We start from the raw sequence: 23,523 nt of genomic DNA on the forward strand, positions 1-23,523 counted from the left end.
TATGCAAGTGGAATAATTCACAGCCAGCAGATGTGTCTAGGAAGATACAAGCTTGCGCCGAGTTCACGTAAATCCCACTGCACATTCCTATTCTTTGCGTGCAGTCAGCTGCTACTGGTGTTGCTAGTTGTGACTGCTGATAACAGATGCCGTAGCAATCAATTCATGGAGTGAGTTGTATGTTTTGCGATAGTCTGTCTCTGACAACCAAGCACAGGTGACATAGGTGCGAACACGGGAAGCTTGCAGACCCTCTCTGCCTGCAGACACCGAGCAGATACACTAGGAGGGCGGCCTAAGCCGTAGGCGAAATGTGCTCATTCGCTTTGGCGCAACGTCGAACTATAAATAATGCTGTAACTAGCGTGAGCGTCGTGGAAAGTCGGCTGCGAGGGTGAGTGCCAAGTTTGGGGAGCGTTTCGTAGTATGCGCAGTGCAATGGAGACGCGGAAACTTGTTGTGGCCCAGTGTTTTGCAGTTGGACGACAACATTGGTACACAGTAGTAAAGAGCAAGGCACTGAGTTGGCATGAATAATGGAGTGCACAATGGGGCTCGAGATGTGTTTGTTACCTCAGGTGCTGTATGATTGTCGACAAGGAGTGAAAACGGAGCAATTTGTGACGGCTCTTTCAATTTAAGACGTTAAAAACAGACGGAATTTGCATTTGTAATACCAGAGCATCGAAACTACTTGGAACTTTTGTGTATATGAACGGGTCCGCGCCTTTGTACTCTGCTCCCTTCACCGCTACAAACCAACCAACCATCGTGTTCGTGCGCATCTGAGTCGCAAAGAATGGGGAATAGCGCAGTTTGCTCGTGCATGGGGCGTAGCTCAGTTGGTAGAGCGTTCGCTTCGCATGTGAAAGGTCCAGGGTGCAAGCCGCGGCGCCTCCATTTTTTGTGGTCAGTGCATGGTAAGTGTTGGTCGCGGCGAACCTAAATGCACGCAAGATGTTGCAAAGCCAGCGTCACAGACTGATATGATGTATACTGACGTAAGGAGAGCAAGATGTAAATGTGGGGACCGGCTGTTATCGAGGTGTCATCGAGTGCAGATCTGTCTTAGGTATCGCGGCTTAACCTCATTGAAGTCTAGAGGGTGGACAACACGTTGGTCTTACTCAGAGCGGTGTCCGAATTCTATTTTCGACGTTACACGTGGCACTTTCATTGTGGCCAACTACGATTCGATACAGAATGCACGAAACCTGAAAGACACCCTAACGGATACATAGAGAGTAGTGTTTGTCTGCTGAATAATTGGTGTGCAAGGGTCTGTGTCGTCTATATGGCTGTATGTAGCACCATTAGTCTTCGGGGGGGGCGATCGTAGCTCAGATTGTAGAGCGCTCGCTTAGTATGCGAGAGGTACTGGGATCAATACCCAGTGCCTCCAGAATTTTTAACACACCTACATGCGCACCTTGATATGCAAGTGGAATAATTCACAGCCAGCAGATGTGTCTAGGAAGATACAAGCTTGCGCCGAGTTCACGTAAATCCCACTGCACATTCCTATTCTTTGCGGGCAGTCAGCTGCTACTGGTGTTGCTAGTTGTGACTGCTGATAACAGATGCCGTAGCATTCAATTCATGGAATGAGTTGTATGTTTTGCGATAGTCTGTCTCTGACAAGCAAGCACAGGTGACATAGTTGCGAACACAGGAAGCTTGCAGAACCTCGCTGCCTGCAGACACCGAGCAGCCACACTAGGAGGGCGGCCTAAGCCGTAGGCGAAATGTGCTCATTCGCTTTGGCGCGACGTCGAACTTTAAATAATGCTGTCACTAGCGTGAGCGTCGTGGGAAGTCGGAAAAGTAGGCTGCGAGGGTGAGTGCCAAGTTTGGGGAGCGTTTCGTAGTATGCGCAGTGCAATGGAGACGCGGAAACTTGTTGTGGCCCAGTGTTTGGCAGTTGGACGACAAGATTGGTATACAGTAGTAAAGAGCGAAGCACTGAGTTGGCATGAATAATGGAGTGCACAATGGGGCTCGAGATGTGTTTGTTACCTCAGGTGCTGTATGATTGTCGACAAGGAGTGAAAACGGAGCAATTTGTGACGGCTCTTTCAATTTAAGACGTTAAAAACAGACGGAATTTGCATTTGTAATACCAGAGCATCGAAACTACTTGGAACTTTTGTGTATATGAACGGGTCCGCGCCTTTGTACTCTGCTCCCATCACAGCTACAAACCAACCAACCATCGTGTTCGTGCGCATCTGAGTCGCAAAGAATGGGGAATAGCGCAGTTTGCTCGTGCATGGGACGTAGCTCAGTTGGTAGAGCGTTCGCTTCGCATGTGAAAGGTCCAGGGTTCAAGCCGCGGGGCCTCCATTTTTTGTGGTCAGTGCATGGTAAGTGTTGGTCGCGGCGAACCTAAAGGCACGCAAGTTGTTGCAAAGCCAGCGTCACAGACTGATATGATGTATACTGACGTAAGGAGAGCAAGATGTAAGTGTGGGGACCGGCTGTTATCGAGGTGTCATCGAGTGCAGATCTGTCTTATGTATCGCGGCTTAACCTCATTGAAGTCTAGAGGGTGGACAACATGTTGGTCTTACTCAGAGCGGTGTCCGAATTCTATTTTCCACGTTATACGTGCCACTTTCATTGTGGCCAACTACGATTCGATACAGAATGCACGAAACCTGAAAGACACCCTAACGGATACATAGAGAGTAGTGTTTGTCTGCTGAATAATGGGAGTGCAAGGGTCTGTGTCGTCTATATGGCTGTATGTAGCACCATTAGTTTTCGGGGGGGGGGGGGGGGGGGGGCGGGCGTAGCTCAGATGGTAGAGCGCTCGCTTAGTATGCGAGAGGTACTGGGATCAATACCCAGTGCCTCCAGAATTTTTAACACACCTACATGCGCACCTTGATATGCAAGTGGAATAATTCACAGCCAGCAGATGTGTCTAGGAAGATACAAGCTTGCGCCGAGTTCACGTAAATCCCACTGCACATTCCTATTCTTTGCGTGCAGTCAGCTGCTACTGGTGTTGCTAGTTGTGACTGCTGATAACAGATGCCGTAGCAATCAATTCATGGAGTGAGTTGTATGTTTTGCGATAGTCTGTCTCTGACAACCAAGCACAGGTGACATAGGTGCGAACACGGGAAGCTTGCAGACCCTCTCTGCCTGCAGACACCGAGCAGATACACTAGGAGGGCGGCCTAAGCCGTAGGCGAAATGTGCTCATTCGCTTTGGCGCAACGTCGAACTATAAATAATGCTGTAACTAGCGTGAGCGTCGTGGAAAGTCGGCTGCGAGGGTGAGTGCCAAGTTTGGGGAGCGTTTCGTAGTATGCGCAGTGCAATGGAGACGCGGAAACTTGTTGTGGCCCAGTGTTTTGCAGTTGGACGACAACATTGGTACACAGTAGTAAAGAGCAAGGCACTGAGTTGGCATGAATAATGGAGTGCACAATGGGGCTCGAGATGTGTTTGTTACCTCAGGTGCTGTATGATTGTCGACAAGGAGTGAAAACGGAGCAATTTGTGACGGCTCTTTCAATTTAAGACGTTAAAAACAGACGGAATTTGCATTTGTAATACCAGAGCATCGAAACTACTTGGAACTTTTGTGTATATGAACGGGTCCGCGCCTTTGTACTCTGCTCCCTTCACCGCTACAAACCAACCAACCATCGTGTCCGTGCGCATCTGAGTCGCAAAGAATGGGGAATAGCGCAGTTTGCTCGTGCATGGGGAGTAGCTCAGTTGGTAGAGCGTTCGCTTCGCATGTGAAAGGTCCAGGGTGCAACCCGCGGCGCCTCCATTTTTTGTGGTCAGTGCATGGTAAGTGTTGGTCGCGGCGAACCTAAATGCACGCAAGATGTTGCAAAGCCAGCGTCACAGACTGATATGATGTATACTGACGTAAGGAGAGCAAGATGTAAATGTGGGGACCGGCTGTTAGCGAGGTGTCATCGAGTGCAGATCTGTCTTAGGTATCGCGGCTTAACCTCATTGAAGTCTAGAGGGTGGACAACACGTTGGTCTTACTCAGAGCGGTGTCCGAATTCTATTTTCGACGTTACACGTGGCACTTTCATTGTGGCCAACTACGATTCGATACAGAATGCACGAAACCTGAAAGACACCCTAACGGATACATAGAGAGTAGTGTTTGTCTGCTGAATAATTGGTGTGCAAGGGTCTGTGTCGTCTATATGGCTGTATGTAGCACCATTAGTCTTCGGGGGGGGGCGATCGTAGCTCAGATGGTAGAGCGCTCGCTTAGTATGCGAGAGGTACTGGGATCAATACCCAGTGCCTCCAGAATTTTTAACACACCTACATGCGCACCTTGATATGCAAGTGGAATAATTCACAGCCAGCAGATGTGTCTAGGAAGATACAAGCTTGCGCCGAGTTCACGTAAATCCCACTGCACATTCCTATTCTTTGCGTGCAGTCAGCTGCTACTGGTGTTGCTAGTTGTGACTGCTGATAACAGATGCCGTAGCATTCAATTCATGGAATGAGTTGTATGTTTTGCGATAGTCTGTCTCTGACAAGCAAGCACAGGTGACATAGTTGCGAACACAGGAAGCTTGCAGAACCTCGCTGCCTGCAGACACCGAGCAGCCACACTAGGAGGGCGGCCTAAGCCGTAGGCGAAATGTGCTCATTCGCTTTGGCGCGACGTCGAACTTTAAATAATGCTGTCACTAGCGTGAGCGTCGTGGAAAGTCGGAAAAGTAGGCTGCGAGGGTGAGTGCCAAGTTTGGGGAGCGTTTCGTAGTATGCGCAGTGCAATGGAGACGCGGAAACTTGTTGTGGCCCAGTGTTTGGCAGTTGGACGACAAGATTGGTATACAGTAGTAAAGAGCGAGGCACTGAGTTGGCATGAATAATGGAGTGCACAATGGGGCTCGAGATGTGTTTGTTACCTCAGGTGCTGTATGATTGTCGACAAGGAGTGAAAACGGAGCAATTTGTGACGGCTCTTTCAATTTAAGACGTTAAAAACAGACGGAATTTGCATTTGTAATACCAGAGCATCGAAACTACTTGGAACTTTTGTGTATATGAACGGGTCCGCGCCTTTGTACTCTGCTCCCATCACAGCTACAAACCAACCAACCATCGTGTTCGTGCGCATCTGAGTCGCAAAGAATGGGGAATAGCGCAGTTTGCTCGTGCATGGGACGTAGCTCAGCTGGTAGAGCGTTCGCTTCGCGTGTGAAAGGTCCAGGGTTCAAGCCGCGGCGCCTCCATTTTTTTGTGGTCAGTGCATGGTAAGAGTTGGTCGCGGCGAACCTAAAGGCACGCAAGTTGTTGCAAAGCCAGCGTCACAGACTGATATGATGTATACTGACGTAAGGAGAGCAAGATGTAAGTGTGGGGACCGGCTGTTATCGAGGTGTCATCGAGTGCAGATCTGTCTTATGTATCGCGGCTTAACCTCATTGAAGTCTAGAGGGTGGACAACATGTTGGTCTTACTCAGAGCGGTGTCCGAATTCTATTTTCGACGTTATACGTGCCACTTTCGTTGTGGCCAACTACGATTCGATACAGAATGCACGAAACCTGAAAGACACCCTAACGGATACATAGAGAGTAGTGTTTGTCTGCTGAATAATGGGAGTGCAAGGGTCTGTGTCGTCTATGTGGCTGTATGTAGCACCATTAGTTTTCGGGGGGGCGGGCGTAGCTATGATGGTAGAGCGCTCGCTTAGTATGCGAGAGGTACTGGGATCAATACCCAGTGCCTCCAGAATTTTTAACACACCTACATGCGCACCTTGATATGCAAGTGGAATAATTCACAGCCAGCAGAAGTGTCTAGGAAGATACAAGCTTGCGCCGAGTTCACGTAAATCCCACTGCACATTCCTATTCTTTGCGTGCAGTCAGCTGCTACTGGTGTTGCTAGTTGTGACTGCTGATAACAGATGCCGTAGCAATCAATTCATGGAGTGAGTTGCATGTTTTGCGATAGTCTGTCTCTGACAAGCAAGCACAGGTGACATAGGTGCGAACACAGGAAGCTTGCAGACCCTCGCTGCCTGCAGACACCGAGCAGCCACACTAGGAGGGCGGCCTAAGCCGTAGGCGAAATGTGCTCATTCGCTTTGGCGCGACGTCGAACTATAAATAATGCTGTCACTAGCGTGAGCGTCGTGGAAAGTCGGAAAAGTCGGCTGCGAGGGTGAGTGCCAAGTTTGGGGAGCGTTTCGTAGTATGCGCAGTGCAATGGAGACGCGGAAACTTGTTGTGGCCCAGTGTTTTGCAGTTGGACGACAAGATTGGTACACAGTAGTAAAGAGCAAGGCACTGAGTTGGCATGAATAATGGAGTGCACAATGGGGCTCGAGATGTGTTTGTTACCTCAGGTGCTGTATGATTGTCGACAAGGAGTGAAAACGGAGCAATTTGTGACGGCTCTTTCAATTTAAGGCGTTAAAAACAGACGGAATTTGCATTTGTAATACCAGAGCATCGAAACTACTTGGAACTTTTGTGTATATGAACGTGTCCGCGCCTTTGTACTCTGCTCCCTTCACCGCTACAAACCAACCAACCATCGTGTCCGTGCGCATCTGTGTCGCAAACAATGGGGAATAGCGCAGTTTGCTCGTGCATGGGGCGTAGCTCAGTTGGTAGAGCGTTCGCTTCGCATGTGAAAGGTCCAGGGTGCAAGCCGCGGCGCCTCCATTTTTTGTGGTCAGTGCATGGTAAGTGTTGGTCGCGGCGAACCTAAATGCACGCAAGATGTTGCAAAGCCAGCGTCACAGACTGATATGATGTATACTGACGTAAGGAGAGCAAGATGTAAATGTGGGGACCGGCTGTTATCGAGGTGTCATCGAGTGCAGATCTGTCTTAGGTATCGCGGCTTAACCTCATTGAAGTCTAGAGGGTGGACAACACGTTGGTCTTACTCAGAGCGGTGTCCGAATTCTATTTTCGACGTTACACGTGCCACTTTCATTGTGGCCAACTACGATTCGATACAAAATGCACGAAACCTGTAAGACACCCTAACGGATACATAGAGAGTAGTGTTTGTCTGCTGAATAATTGGTGTGCAAGGGTCTGTGTCGTCTATATGGCTGTATGTAGCACCATTAGTCTTCGGGGGGGCGATCGTAGCTCAGATGGTAGAGCGCTCGCTTAGTATGCGAGAGGTACTGGGGTCAATACCCAGTGCCTCCAGAATTTTTAGCACACCTACATGCGCACCTTGATATGCAAGTGGAATAATTCACAGCCAGCAGATGTGTCTAGGAAGATACAAGCTTGCGCCGAGTTCACGTAAATCCCACTGCACATTCCTATTCTTTGCGTGCAGTCAGCTGCTACTGGTGTTGCTAGTTGTGACTGCTGATAACAGATGCCGTAGCATTCAATTCATGGAATGAGTTGTATGTTTTGCGATAGTCTGTCTCTGACAAGCAAGCACAGGTGACATATTTGCGAACACAGGAAGCTTGCAGACCCTCGCTGCCTGCAGACACCGAGCAGCCACACTAGGAGGGCGGCCAAGCCGTAGGCGAAATGTGCTCATTCGCTTTGGCGCGACGTCGAACTTTAAATAATGCTGTCACTAGCGTGAGCGTCGTGGAAAGTCGGAAAAGTAGGCTGCGAGGGTGAGTGCCAAGTTTGGGGAGCGTTTCGTATTATGCGCAGTGCAATGGAGACGCGGAAACTTGTTGTGGCCCAGTGTTTGGCAGTTGGACGACAAGATTGGTATACAGTAGTAAAGAGCGAGGCACTGAGTTGGCATGAATAATGGAGTGCACAATGGGGCTCGAGATGTGTTTGTTACCTCAGGTGCTGTATGATTGTCGACAAGGAGTGAAAACGGAGCAATTTGTGACGGCTCTTTCAATTTAAGACGTTAAAAACAGACGGAATTTGCATTTGTAATACCAGAGCATCGAAACTACTTGGAACTTTTGTGTATATGAACGGGTCCGCGCCTTTGTACACTGCTCCCATCACAGCTACAAACCAACCAACCATCGTGTTCGTGCGCATCTGAGTCGCAAAGAATGGGGAATAGCGCAGACTGCTCGTGCATGGGACGTAGCTCAGTTGGTAGAGCGTTCGCTTCGCGTGTGAAAGGTCCAGGGTTCAAGCCGCGGCGCCTCCATTTTTTGTGGTCAGTGCATGGTAAGAGTTGGTCGCGGCGAACCTAAAGGCACGCAAGTTGTTGCAAAGCCAGCGTCACAGACTGATATGATGTATACTGACGTAAGGAGAGCAAGATGTAAGTGTGGGGACCGGCTGTTATCGAGGTGTCATCGAGTGCAGATCTGTCTTATGTATCGCGGCTTAACCTCATTGAAGTCTAGAGGGTGGACAACATGTTGGTCTTACTCAGAGCGGTGTCCGAATTCTATTTTCGACGTTATACGTGCCACTTTCGTTGTGGCCAACTACGATTCGATACAGAATGCACGAAACCTGAAAGACACCCTAACGGATACATAGAGAGTAGTGTTTGTCTGCTGAATAATGGGAGTGCAAGGGTCTGTGTCGTCTATGTGGCTGTATGTAGCACCATTAGTTTTCGGGGGGGCGGGCGTAGCTATGATGGTAGAGCGCTCGCTTAGTATGCGAGAGGTACTGGGATCAATACCCAGTGCCTCCAGAATTTTTAACACACCTACATGCGCACCTTGATATGCAAGTGGAATAATTCACAGCCAGCAGAAGTGTCTAGGAAGATACAAGCTTGCGCCGAGTTCACGTAAATCCCACTGCACATTCCTATTCTTTGCGTGCAGTCAGCTGCTACTGGTGTTGCTAGTTGTGACTGCTGATAACAGATGCCGTAGCAATCAATTCATGGAGTGAGTTGCATGTTTTGCGATAGTCTGTCTCTGACAAGCAAGCACAGGTGACATAGGTGCGAACACAGGAAGCTTGCAGCCCCTCGCTGCCTGCAGACACCGAGCAGCCACAGTAGGAGGGCGGCCTAAGCCGTAGGCGAAATGTGCTCATTCGCTTTGGCGCGACGTCGAACTATAAATAATGCTGTAACTAGCGTGAGCGTTGCGTGAGCGTCGTGGAAAGTCGGCTGCGAGGGTGAGTGCCAAGTTTGGGGAGCGTTTCGTAGTATGCGCAGTGCAATGGAGACGCGGAAACTTGTTGTGGCCCAGTGTTTTGCAGTTGGACGACAAGATTGGTACACAGTAGTAAAGAGCGAGGCACTGAGTTGGCAAAAATAATGGAGAGCACAATGGGGCTCGAGATGTGTTTGTTACCTCAGGTGCTGTATGATTGTCGACAAGGAGTGAAAACGGAGCAATTTGTGACGGCTCTTTCAATTTAAGACGTTAAAAACAGACGGAATTTGCATTTGTAATACCAGAGCATCGAAACTACTTGGAACTTTTGTGTATATGAACGGGTCCGCGCCTTTGTACTCTGCTCCCTTCACCGCTACAAACCAACCAACCATCGTGTCCGTGCGCATCTGAGTCGCAAACAATGGGGAATAGCGCAGTTTGCTCGTGCATGGGACGTAGCTCAGTTGGTAGAGCGTTCGCTTCGCATGTGAAAGGTCCAGGGTTCAAGCCGCGGCGCCTCCATTTTTTTGTGGTCAGTGCATGGTAAGTGTTGGTCGCGGCGAACCTAAAGGCACGCAAGTTGTTGCAAAGCCAGCGTCACAGACTGATATGATGTATACTGACGTAAGGAGAGCAAGATGTAAGTGTGGGGACCGGCTGTTATCGAGGTGTCATCGAGTGCAGATCTGTCTTATGTATCGCGGCTTAACCTCATTGAAGTCTAGAGGGTGGACAACATGTTGGTCTTACTCAGAGCGGTGTCCGAATTCTATTTTCGACGTTATACGTGCCACTTTCATTGTGGCCAACTACGATTCGATACAGAATGCACGAAACCTGAAAGACACCCTAACGGATACATAGAGAGTAGTGTTTGTCTGTTGAATAATGGGAGTGCAAGGGTCTGTGTCGTCTATATGGCTGTATGTAGCACCATTAGTTTTCGGGGGGGCGGGCGTAGCTCAGATGGTAGAGCGCTCGCTTAGTATGCGAGAGGTACTGGGATCAATACCCAGTGCCTCCAGAATTTTTAACACACCTACATGCGCACCTTGATATGCAAGTGGAATAATTCACAGCCAGCAGATGTGTCTAGGAAGATACAAGCTTGCGCCGAGTTCACGTAAATCCCACTGCACATTCCTATTCTTTGCGTGCAGTCAGCTGCTACTGGTGTTGCTAGTTGTGACTGCTGATAACAGATGCCGTAGCAAACAATTCATGGAGTGAGTTGTATGTTTTGCGATAGTCTATCTCTGACAAGCAAGCACAGGTGACATAGGTGCGAACACGGGAAGCTTGCAGACCCTCGCTGCCTGCAGACACCGAGCAGATACACTAGGAGGGCGGCCTAAGCCGTAGGCGAAATGTGCTCATTCGCTTTGGCGCAACGTCGAACTATAAATAATGCTGTAACTAGCGTGAGCGTTGCGTGAGCGTCGTGGAAAGTCGGCTGCGAGGGTGAGTGCCAAGTTTGGGGAGCGTTTCGTAGTATGCGCAGTGCAATGGAGACGCGGAAACTTGTTGTGGGCCAGTGTTTTGCAGTTGGACGACAAGATTGGTACACAGTAGTAAAGAGCGAGGCACTGAGTTGGCATGAATAATGGAGTGCACAATGGGGCTCGAGATGTGTTTGTTACCTCAGGTGCTGTATGATTGTCGACAAGGAGTGAAAACGGAGCAATTTGTGACGGCTCTTTCAATTTAAGACGTTAAAAACAGACGGAATTTGCATTTGTAATACCAGAGCATCGAAACTACTTGGAACTTTTGTGTATATGAACGGGTCCGCGCCTTTGTACTCTGCTCCCTTCACCGCTACAAACCAACCAACCATCGTGTCCGTGCGCATCTGAGTCGCAAACAATGGGGAATAGCTCAGTTTGCACGTGCATGGGGCGTAGCTCAGTTGGTAGAGCGTTCGCTTCGCATTTGTGAAAGGTCCAGAGTTCAAGCCGCGGCGCCTCCATTTTTTGTGGTCAGTGCATGGTAAGTGTTGGTCGCGGCGAACCTAAAGGCACGCAAGATGTTGCAAAGCCAGCGTCACAGACTGATATAATGTATACTGACGTAAGGAGAGCAAGATGTAAGTGTGGGGACCGGCTGTTATCGAGGTGTCATCGAGTGCAGATCTGTCTTAGGTATCGCGGCTTAACCTCATTGAAGTCTAGAGGGTGGACAACACGTTGGTCTTACTCAGAGCGGTGTCCGAATTCTATTTTCGACGTCATACGTGCCACTTTCATTGTGGCCAACTACGATTCTATACAGAATGCACGAAACCTGGAAGACACCCTAACGGATACATAGAGAGTAGAGTTTGTCTGCTGAATAATGGGTGTGCAAGGGTCTGTGTCGTCTATATGGCTGTATGTAGCACCATTAGTGTTCGGGGGGGCGGTCGTAGCTCAGATGGTAGAGCGCTCGCTCAGTATGCGAGAGGTACTGGGATCAATACCCAGTGCCTCCAGAATTTTTAACACACCTACACGCGCACCTTGATATGCAAGTGGAATAATTCACAGCCAGCAGATGTGTCTAGGAAGATACAAGCTTGCGCCGAGTTCACGTAAATCCCACTGCACATTCCTATTCTTTGCGTGCAGTCAGCTGCTACTGGTGTTGTTAGTTGTGACTGCTGATAATAGATGCCGTAGCAATCAATTCATGGAGTGAGTTGTATGTTTTGCGATAGTCTGTCTCTGACAAGCAAGCACAGGTGACATAGGTGCGAACACAGGAAGCTTGCAGACCCTCGCTGCCTGCAGACACCGAGCAGCCACATTAGGAGGGCGGCCTAAGCCGTAGGCGAAATGTGCTCATTCGCTTTGGCGCGCCGTCGAACTATAAATAATGCTGTCACTAGCGTGAGCGTTGCGTGAGCGTCGTGGAAAGTCGGAAAAGTCGGCTGCGAGGGTGAGTGCCAAGTTTGGGGAGCGTTTCGTAGTATGCGCAGTGCAATGGAGACGCGGAAACTTGTTGTGGCCCAGTGTTTTGCAGTTGGACGACAAGATTGGTACACAGTAGTAAAGAGCGAGGCACTGAGTTGGCATGAATAATGGAGTGCACAATGGGGCTCGAGATGTGTTTGTTACCTCAGGTGCTGTATGATTGTCGACAAGGAGTGAAAACGGAGCAATTTGTGACGGCTCTTTCAATTTAAGACGTTAAAAACAGACGGAATTTGCATTTGTAATATCAGAGCATGGAAACTACTTGGAACTTTTGTGTATATGAACGGGTCCGAGCCTTTGTACTCTGCTCCCTTCACCGCTACAAACCAACCAACCATCGTGTCCGTGCGCATCTGAGTCGCAAAGAATGGGGAATAGCGCAGTTTGCTCGTGCATGGGGCGTAGCTCAGTTGGTAGAGCGTTCGCTTCGCATGTGTGAAAGGTCCAGGGTTCAAGCCGCGGCGCCTCCATTTTTTGTGGTCAGTGCATGGTAAGTGTTGGTCGCGGCGAACCTAAAGGCACGCAAGATGTTGCAAAGCCAGCGTCACAGACTGATATAATGTATACTGACGTAAGGAGAGCAAGATGTAAGTGTGGGGACCGGCTGTTATCGAGGTGTCATCGGGTGCAGATCTGTCTTAGGTATCGCGGCTTAACCTCATTGAAGTCTAGAGGGTGGACAACACGTTGGTCTTACTCAGAGCGGTGTCCGAATTCTATTTTCGACGTCATACGTGCCACTTTCATTGTGGCCAACTACGATTCTATACAGAATGCACGAAACCTGGAAGACACCCTAACGGATACATAGAGAGTAGTGTTTGTCTGCTGAATAATGGGTGTGCAAGGGTCTGTGTCGTCTATATGGCTGTATGTAGCACCATTAGTCTTCTGGGGGGCGGTCGTAGCTCAGATGGTAGAGCGCTCGCTTAGTATGCGAGAGGTACTGGGATCAATACCCAGTGCCTCCAGAATTTTTAACACACCTACATGCGCACCTTGATATGCAAGTGGAATAATTCACAGCCAGCAGATGTGTCTAGGAAGATACAAGCTTGCGCCGAGTTCACGTAAATCCCACTGCACATTCCTATTCTTTGCGTGCAGTCAGCTGCTACTGGTGTTGCTAGTTGTGACTGCTGATAACAGATGCCGTAGCAATCAATTCATGGAGTGAGTTGTATGTTTTGCGATAGTCTGTCTCTGACAAGCAAGCACAGGTGACATAGGTGCGAACACAGGAAGCTTGCAGACCCTCGCTGCCTGCAGACACCGAGCAGCCACACTAGGAGGGCGGCCTAAGCCGTAGGCGAAATGTGCTCATTCGCTTTGGCGCGACGTCGAACTATAAATAATGCTGTGACTAGCGTGAGCGTCGTGGAAAGTCGGAAAAGTCGGCTGCGAGGGTGAGTGCCAAGTTTGGGGAGCGTTTCGTAGTATGCGCAGTGCAATGGAGACGCGGAAACTTGTTGTGGCCCAGTGTTTTTCAGTTGGACGACAAGATTGGTACACAGTAGTAAAGAGCGAGGCACTGAGTTGGCATAAATAATGGAGAGCACAATGGGGCTCGAGATGTGTTTGTTACCTCAGGTGCTGTATGATTGTCGACAAGGAGTGAAAACGGAGCAATTTGTGACGGCTCTTTCAATTTAAGACGTTAAAAACAGACGGAATTTGCATTTGTAATACCAGAGCATCGAAACTACTTGGAACTTTTGTGTATATGAACGGGTCCGCGCCTTTGTACTCTGCTCCCTTCACCGCTACAAACCAACCAACCATCGTGTCCGTGCGCATCTGAGTCGCAAAGAATGGGGAATAGCGCAGTATGCTCGTGCATGGGGCGTAGCTCAGTTGGTAGAGCGTTCGCTTTGCATGTGAAAGGTCCAGGGTTCAAGCCGCGGCGCCTCAATTTTTTGTGGTCAGCGCATGGTAAGTGTTGGTCGCGGCGAACCTAAAGGCACGCAAGATGTTGCAAAGCCAGCGTCACAGACTGATATGATGTATACTGACGTAAAGAGAGCAAGATGTAAGTGTGGGGACCGGCTGTTATCGAGGTGTTATCGAGTGCAGATCTGTCTTAGGTATCGCGGCTTAACCTCATTGAAGTCTAGAGGGTGGACAACACGTTGGTCTTACTCAGAGCGGTGTCCGAATTCTATTTTCGACGTCATACGTGCCACTTTCATTGTGGCCAACTACGATTCTATACAGAATGCACGAAACCTGGAAGACACCCTAACGGATACATAGAGAGTAGTGTTTGTCTGCTGAATAATGGGTGTGCAAGGGTCTGTGTCGTCTATATGGCTGTATGTAGCACCATTAGTCTTCGGGGGGGCGGTCGTAGCTCAGATGGTAGAGCGCTCGATTAGTATGCGAGAGGTACTGGGATTAATACCCAGTGCCTCCAGAATTTTTAACACACCTACATGCGCACCTTGATATGCAAGTGGAATAATTCACAGCCAGCAGATGTGTCTAGGAAGATACAAGCTTGCGCCGAGTTCACGTAAATCCCACTGCACATTCCTATTCTTTGCGTGCAGTCAGCTGCTACTGGTGTTGTTAGTTGTGACTGCTGATATCAGATGCCGTAGCAATCAATTCATGGAGTGAGTTGTATGTTTTGCGATAGTCTGTCTCTGACAAGCAAGCACAGGTGACATAGGTGCGAACACAGGAAGCTTGCAGTCCCTCGCTGCCTGCAGACACGGAGCAGCCACACTAGGAGGGCGGCCTAAGCCGTTAGCGAAATGTGCTCATTCGCTTTGGCGCGACGTCGAACTATAAATAATGCTGTGACTAGCGTGAGCGTCGTGGAAAGTCGGAAAAGTCGGCTGCGAGGGTGAGTGCCAAGTTTGGGGAGCGTTTCGTAGTATGCGCAGTGCAATGGAGACGCGGAAACTTGTTGTGGCCCAGTGTTTTGCAGTTGGACGACAAGATTGGTACACAGTAGTAAAGAGCGAGGCACTGAGTTGGCATGAATAATGGAGTGCACAATGGGGCTCGAGATGTGTTTGTTACCTCAGGTGCTGTATGATTGTCGACAAGGAGTGAAAACGGAGCAATTTGTGACGGCTCTTTCAATTTAAGACGTTAAAAACAGACGGAATTTGCATTTGTAATACCAGAGCATCGAAACTACTTGGAACTTTTGTGTATATGAACGGGTCCGAGCCTTTGTACTCTGCTCCCTTCACCGCTACAAACCAACCAACCATCGTGTCCGTGCGCATCTGAGTCGCAAAGAATGGGGAATAGCGCAGTTTGCTCGTGCATGGGGCGTAGCTCAGTTGGTAGAGCGTTCGCTTCGCATGTGTGAAAGGTCCAGGGTTCAAGCCGCAACGCCTCCATTTTTTGTGGTCAGTGCATGGTAAGTGTTGGTCGCGGCGAACCTAAAGGCACGCAAGATGTTGCAAAGCCAGCGTCACAGACTGATATAATGTATACTGACGTAAGGAGAGCAAGATGTAAGTGTGGGGACCGGCTGTTATCGAGGTGTCATCGAGTGCAGATCTGTCTTAGGTATCGCGGCTTAACCTCATTGAAGTCTAGAGGGTGGACAACACGTTGGTCTTACTCAGAGCGGTGTCCGAATTCTATTTTCGACGTCATACGTGCCACTTTCATTGTGGCCAACTACGATTCTATACAGAATGCACGAAACCTGGAAGACACCCTAACGGATACATAGAGAGTAGTGTTTGTCTGCTGAATAATGGGTGTGCAAGGGTCTGTGTCGTCTATATGGCTGTATGTAGCACCATTAGTCTTCGGGGGGGCGGTCGTAGCACAGATGGTAGAGCGCTCGCTTAGTATGCGAGAGGTACTGGGATCAATACCCAGTGCCTCCAGAATTTTTAACACACCTACATGCGCACCTTGATATGCAAGTGGAATAATTCACAGCCAGCAGATGTGTCTAGGAAGATACAAGCTTGCGCCGAGTTCACGTAAATCCCACTGCACATTCCTATTCTTTGCGTGCAGTCAGCTGCTACTGGTGTTGCTAGTTGTGACTGCTGATAACAGATGCCGTAGCAATCAATTCATGGAGTGAGTTGTATGTTTAGCGATAGTCTGTCTCTGACAAGCAAGCACAGGTGACATAGGTGCGAACACAGGAAGCTTGCAGACCCTCGCTGCCTGCAGACACCGAGCAGCCACACTAGGAGGGCGGCCTAAGCCGTAGGCGAAATGTGCTCATTCGCTTTGGCGCGACGTCGAACTATAAATAATGCTGTGACTAGCGTGAGCGTTGCGTGAGCGTCGTGGAAAGTCGGAAAAGTCGGCTGCGAGGGTGAGTGCCAAGTTTGGGGAGCGTTTCGTAGTATGCGCAGTGCAATGGAGACGCGGAAACTTGTTGTGGCCCAGTGTTTTGCAGTTGGACGACAAGATTGGTACACAGTAGTAAAGAGCGAGGCACTGAGTTGGCAAAAATAATGGAGAGCACAATGGGGCTCGAGATGTGTTTGTTACCTCAGGTGCTGTATGATTGTCGACAAGGAGTGAAAACGGAGCAATTTGTGACGGCTCTTTCAATTTAAGACGTTAAAAACAGACGGAATTTGCATTTGTAATACCAGAGCATCGAAACTACTTGGAAGTTTTGTGTATATGAACGGGTCCGCGCCTTTGTACTCTGCTCCCTTCACCGCTACAAACCAACCAACCATCGTGTCCGTGCGCATCTGAGTCGCAAAGAATGGGGAATAGCGCAGTTTGCTCGTGCATGGGGCGTAGCTCAGTTGGTAGAGCGTTCGCTTCGCATGTGAAAGGTCCAGGGTTCAAGCCGCGGCGCCTCAAATTTTTGTGGTCAGCGCATGGTAAGCGTTGGTCGCGGCGAACCTAAAGGCACGCAAGATGTTGCAAAGCCAGCGTCACAGACTGATATGATGTATACTGACGTAAAGAGAGCAAGGTGTAAGTGTGGGGACCGGCTGTTATCGAGGTGTCATCGAGTGCAGATCTGTCTTAGGTATCGCGGCTTAACCTCATTGAAGTCTAGAGGGTGGACAACACGTTGGTCTTACTCAGAGCGGTGTCCGAATTCTATTTTCGACGTCATACGTGCCACTTTCATTGTGGCCAACTACGATTCTATACAGAATGCACGAAACCTGGAAGACACCCTAACGGATACATAGAGAGTAGTGTTTGTCTGCTGAATAATGGGTGTGCAAGGGTCTGTGTCGTCTATATGGCTGTATGTAGCACCATTAGTCTTCGGGGGGGCGGTCGTAGCTCAGATGGTAGAGCGCTCGATTAGTATGCGAGAGGTACTGGGATCAATACCCAGTGCCTCCAGAATTTTTAACACACCTACATGCGCACCTTGATATGCAAGTGGAATAATTCACAGCCAGCAGATGTGTCTAGGAAGATACAAGCTTGCGCCGAGTTCACGTAAATCCCACTGCACATTCCTATTCTTTGCGTGCAGTCAGCTGCTACTGGTGTTGCTAGTTGTGACTGCTGATAACAGATGCCGTAGCAATCAATTCATGGAGTGAGTTGTATGTTTTGCGATAGTCTGTCTCTGACAAGCAAGCACAGGTGACATAGGTGCGAACACAGGAAGCTTGCAGACCCTCGCTGCCTGCAGACACCGAGCAGCCACACTAGGAGGGCGGCCTAAGCCGTAGGCGAAATGTGCTCATTCGCTTTGGCGCGACGTCGAACTATAAATAATGCTGTGACTAGCGTGAGCGTCGTGGAAAGTCGGAAAAGTCGGCTGAGAGGGTGAGTGCCAAGTTTGGGGAGCGTTTCGTAGTATGCGCAGTGCAATGGAGACGCGGAAACTTGTTGTGGCCCAGTGTTTTGCAGTTGGACGACAAGATTGGTACACAGTAGTAAAGAGCGAGGCACTGAGTTGGCAAAAATAATGGAGAGCACAATGGGGCTCGAGATGTGTTTGTTACCTCAGGTGCTGTATGATTGTCGACAAGGAGTGAAAACGGAGCAATTTGTGACGGCTCTTTCAATTTAAGACGTTAAAAACAGACGGAATTTGCATTTGTAATACCAGAGCATCGAAACTACTTTTAAGTTTTGTGTATATGAACGGGTCCGCGCCTTTGTACTCTGCTCCCTTCACCGCTACAAACCAACCAACCATCGTGTCCGTGCGCATCTGAGTCGCAAAGAATGGGGAATAGCGCAGTTTGCTCGTGCATGGGGCGTAGCTCAGTTGGTAGAGCGTTCGCTTCGCATGTGAAAGGTCCAGGGTTCAAGCCGCGGCGCCTCAATTTTTTGTGGTCAGCGCATGGTAAGCGTTGGTCGCGGCGAACCTAAAGGCACGCAAGATGTTGCAAAGCCAGCGTCACAGACTGATATGATGTATACTGACGTAAAGAGAGCAAGGTGTAAGTGTGGGGACCGGCTGTTATCGAGGTGTCATCGAGTGCAGATCTGTCTTAGGTATCGCGGCTTAACCTCATTGAAGTCTAGAGGGTGGACAACACGTTGGTCTTACTCAGAGCGGTGTCCGAATTCTATTTTCGACGTCATACGTGCCACTTTCATTGTGGCCAACTACGATTCTATACAGAATGCACGAAACCTGGAAGACACCCTAACGGATACATAGAGAGTAGTGTTTGTCTGCTGAATAATGGGTGTGCAAGGGTCTGTGTCGTCTATATGGCTGTATGTAGCACAATTAGTCTTCGGGGGAGCGGTCGTAGCTCAGATGGTAGAGCGCTCGATTAGTATGCGAGAGGTACTGGGATTAATACCCAGTGCCTCCAGAATTTTTAACACACCTACATGCGCACCTTGATATGCAAGTGGAATAATTCACAGCCAGCAGATGTGTCTAGGAAGATACAAGCTTGCGCCGAGTTCACGTAAATCCCACTGCACATTCCTATTCTTTGCGGGCAGTCAGCTGCTACTGGTGTTGTTAGTTGTGACTGCTGATAACAGATGCCGTAGCAATCAATTCATGGAGTGAGTTGTATGTTTTGCGATAGTCTGTCTCTGACAAGCAAGCACAGGTGACATAGGTGCGAACACAGGAAGCTTGCAGACCCTCGCTGCCTGCAGACACGGAGCAGCCACACTAGGAGGGCGGCCTAAGCCGTTAGCGAAATGTGCTCATTCGCTTTGGCGCGACGTCGAACTATAAATAATGCTGTGACTAGCGTGAGCGTCGTGGAAAGTCGGAAAAGTCGGCTGCGAGGGTGAGTGCCAAGTTTGGGGAGCGTTTCGTAGTATGCGCAGTGCAATGGAGACGCGGAAACTTGTTGTGGCCCAGTGTTTTGCAGTTGGACGACAACATTGGTACACAGTAGTAAAGAGCGAGGCACTGAGTTGGCAAAAATAATGGAGAGCACAATGGGGCTCGAGATGTGTTTGTTACCTCAGGTGCTGTATGATTGTCGACAAGGAGTGAAAACGGAGCAATTTGTGACGGCTCTTTCAATTTAAGACGTTAAAAACAGACGGAATTTGCATTTGTAATACCAGAGCATCGAAACTACTTGGAACTTTTGTGTATATGAACGGGTCCGCGCCTTTGTACTCTGCTCCCTTCACCGCTACAAACCAACCAACCATCGTGTCCGTGCGCATCTGAGTCGCAAAGAATGGGGAATAGCGCAGTTTGCTCGTGCATCGGGCGTAGCTCAGTTGGTAGAGCGTTCGCTTCGCATGTGAAAGGTCCAGGGTTCAAGCCGCGGCGCCTCAATTTTTTGTGGTCAGTGCATGGTAAGTGTTGGTCGCGGCGAACCTAAAGGCACGCAAGATGTTGCAAAGCCAGCGTCACAGACTGATATGATGTATACTGACGTAAAGAGAGCAAGATGTAAGTGTGGGGACCGGCTGTTATCGAGGTGTCATCGAGTGCAGATCTGTCTTAGGTATCGCGGCTTAACCTCATTGAAGTCTAGAGGGTGGACAACACGTTGGTCTTACTCAGAGCGGTGTCCGAATTCTATTTTCGACGTCATACGTGCCACTTTCATTGTGGCCAACTACGATTCTATACAGAATGCACGAAACCTGGAAGACACCCTAACGGATACATAGAGAGTAGTGTTTGTCTGCTGAATAATGGGTGTGCAAGGGTCTGTGTCGTCTATATGGCTGTATGTAGCACCATTAGTCTTCGGGGAGGCGGTCGTAGCTCAGATTGTAGAGCGCTCGATTAGTATGCGAGAGGTACTGGGATCAATACCCAGTGCCTCCAGAATTTTTAACACACCTACATGCGCACCTTGATATGCAAGTGGAATAATTCACAGCCAGCAGATGTGTCTAGGAAGATACAAGCTTGCGCCGAGTTCACGTAAATCCCACTGCACATTCCTATTCTTTGCGTGCAGTCAGCTGCTACTGGTGTTGTTAGTTGTGACTGCTGATAACAGATGCCGTAGCAATCAATTCATGGAGTGAGTTGTATGTTTTGCGATAGTCTGTCTCTGACAAGCAAGCACAGGTGACATAGGTGCGAACACAGGAAGCTTGCAGACCCTCGCTGCCTGCAGACACCGAGCAGCCACATTAGGAGGGCGGCCTAAGCCGTAGGCGAAATGTGCTCATTCGCTTTGGCGCGCCGTCGAACTATAAATAATGCTGTCACTAGCGTGAGCGTCGTGGAAAGTCGGAAAAGTCGGCTGCGAGGGTGAGTGCCAAGTTTGGGGAGCGTTTCGTAGTATGCGCAGTGCAATGGAGACGCGGAAACTTGTTGTGGCCCAGTGTTTTGCAGTTGGACGACAAGATTGGTACACAGTAGTAAAGAGCGAGGCACTGAGTTGGCAAAAATAATGGAGAGCACAATGGGGCTCGAGATGTGTTTGTTACCTCAGGTGCTGTATGATTGTCGACAAGGAGTGAAAACGGAGCAATTTGTGACGGCTCTTTCAATTTAAGACGTTAAAAACAGACGGAATTTGCATTTGTAATACCAGAGCATGGAAACTACTTGGAACTTTTGTGTATATGAACGGGTTCCGCGCCTTTGTACTCTGCTCCCTTCACCGCTAAAAACCAACCAACCATCGTGTCCGTGCGCATCTGAGTCGCAAAGAATGGGGAATAGCGCAGTTTGCTCGTGCATGGGGCGTAGCTCAGTTGGTAGAGCGTTCGCTTCGCATTTGTGAAAGGTCCAGAGTTCAAGCCGCGGCGCCTCCATTTTTTGTGGTCAGTGCATGGTAAGTGTTGGTCGCGGCGAACCTAAAGGCACGCAAGATGTTGCAAAGCCAGCGTCACAGACTGATATGATGTATACTGACGTAAAGAGAGCAAGGTGTAAGTGTGGGGACCGGCTGTTATCGAGGTGTCATCGAGTGCAGATCTGTCTTAGGTATCGCGGCTTAACCTCATTGAAGTCTAGAGGGTGGACAACACGTTGGTCTTACTCAGAGCGGTGTCCGAATTCTATTTTCGACGTCATACGTGCCACTTTCATTGTGGCCAACTACGATTCTATACAGAATGCACGAAACCTGGAAGACACCCTAACGGATACATAGAGAGTAGTGTTTGTCTGCTGAATAATGGGTGTGCAAGGGTCTGTGTCGTCTATATGGCTGTATGTAGCACAATTAGTCTTCGGGGGGGCGGTCGTAGCTCAGATGGTAGAGCGCTCGATTAGTATGCGAGAGGTACTGGGATTAATACCCAGTGCCTCCAGAATTTTTAACACACCTACATGCGCACCTTGATATGCAAGTGGAATAATTCACAGCCAGCAGATGTGTCTAGGAAGATACAAGCTTGCGCCGAGTTCACGTAAATCCCACTGCACATTCCTATTCTTTGCGTGCAGTCAGCTGCTACTGGTGTTGCTAGTTGTGACTGCTGATAACAGATGCCGTAGCAATCAATTCATGGAGTGAGTTGTATGTTTTGCGATAGTCTGTCTCTGACAAGCAAGCACAGGTGACATAGGTGCGAACACAGGAAGCTTGCAGACCCTCGCTGCCTGCAGACACGGAGCAGCCACACTAGGAGGGCGGCCTAAGCCGTTAGCGAAATGTGCTCATTCGCTTTGGCGCGACGTCGAACTATAAATAATGCTGTGACTAGCGTGAGCGTCGTGGAAAGTCGGAAAAGTCGGCTGCGAGGGTGAGTGCCAAGTTTGGGGAGCGTTTCGTAGTATGCGCAGTGCAATGGAGACGCGGAAACTTGTTGTTGCCCAGTGTTTTGCAGTTGGACGACAACATTGGTACACAGTAGTAAAGAGCGAGGCACTGAGTTGGCAAAAATAATGGAGAGCACAATGGGGCTCGAGATGTGTTTGTTACCTCAGGTGCTGTATGATTGTCGACAAGGAGTGAAAACGGAGCAATTTGTGACGGCTCTTTCAATTTAAGACGTTAAAAACAGACGGAATTTGCATTTGTAATACCAGAGCATCGAAACCACTTGGAACTTTTGTGTATATGAACGGGTCCGCGCCTTTGTACTCTGCTCCCTTCACCGCTACAAACCAACCAACCATCGTGTCCGTGCGCATCTGAGTCGCAAAGAATGGGGAATAGCGCAGTTTGCTCGTGCATGGGGCGTAGCTCAGTTGGTAGAGCGTTCGCTTGGCATGTGAAAGGTCCAGGGTTCAAACTGCGGCGCCTCAATTTTTTGTGGTCAGTGCATGGTAAGTGTTGGTCGCGGCGAACCTAAAGGCACGCAAGATGTTGCAAAGCCAGCGTCACAGACTGATATGATGTATACTGACGTAAAGAGAGCAAGATGTAAGTGTGGGGACCGGCTGTTATCGAGGTGTCATCGAGTGCAGATCTGTCTTAGGTATCGCGGCTTAACCTCATTGAAGTCTAGAGGGTGGACAACACGTTGGTCTTACTCAGAGCGGTGTCCGAATTCTATTTTCGACGTCATACGTGCCACTTTCATTGTGGCCAACTACGATTCTATACAGAATGCACGAAACCTGGAAGACACCCTAACGGATACATAGAGAGTAGTGTTTGTCTGCTGAATAATGGGTGTGCAAGGGTCTGTGTCGTCTATATGGCTGTATGTAGCACCATTAGTCTTCGGGGAGGCGGTCGTAGCTCAGATTGTAGAGCGCTCGATTAGTATGCGAGAGGTACTGGGATCAATACCCAGTGCCTCCAGAATTTTTAACACACCTACATGCGCACCTTGATATGCAAGTGGAATAATTCACAGCCAGCAGATGTGTCTAGGAAGATACAAGCTTGCGCCGAGTTCACGTAAATCCCACTGCACATTCCTATTCTTTGCGTGCAGTCAGCTGCTACTGGTGTTGTTAGTTGTGACTGCTGATAACAGATGCCGTAGCAATCAATTCATGGAGTGAGTTGTATGTTTTGCGATAGTCTGTCTCTGACAAGCAAGCACAGGTGACATAGGTGCGAACACAGGAAGCTTGCAGACCCTCGCTGCCTGCAGACACCGAGCAGCCACATTAGGAGGGCGGCCTAAGCCGTAGGCGAAATGTGCTCATTCGCTTTGGCGCGCCGTCGAACTATAAATAATGCTGTCACTAGCGTGAGCGTCGTGGAAAGTCGGAAAAGTCGGCTGCGAGGGTGAGTGCCAAGT

General features: G+C 49.3%; 3 non-coding genes across 3 annotated transcripts; all 3 read left to right on the plus strand.

Annotated features, from left to right (window-relative positions):
- Positions 1-13,833: 13,833 nt before the first annotated feature.
- On the plus strand, positions 13,834-13,906 carry Trnaa-ugc (transfer RNA alanine (anticodon UGC)). Its single transcript has one exon. It is a non-coding gene; the product is annotated as a tRNA-Ala (tRNA).
- A 2,824-nt stretch (positions 13,907-16,730) lies between these two features.
- Trnaa-cgc (transfer RNA alanine (anticodon CGC)) lies at positions 16,731-16,803 on the plus strand. Its single transcript has one exon. It is a non-coding gene; the product is annotated as a tRNA-Ala (tRNA).
- Positions 16,804-18,172: 1,369 nt separating this feature from the next.
- Positions 18,173-18,245, plus strand: Trnaa-cgc (transfer RNA alanine (anticodon CGC)). Its single transcript has one exon. It is a non-coding gene; the product is annotated as a tRNA-Ala (tRNA).
- Positions 18,246-23,523: the final 5,278 nt, after the last annotated feature.

Source organism: Schistocerca gregaria, chromosome 10 (genome assembly GCF_023897955.1).
Source record: "Schistocerca gregaria isolate iqSchGreg1 chromosome 10, iqSchGreg1.2, whole genome shotgun sequence".
Classification (NCBI taxonomy): Eukaryota; Metazoa; Arthropoda; class Insecta; order Orthoptera; family Acrididae; genus Schistocerca; species Schistocerca gregaria.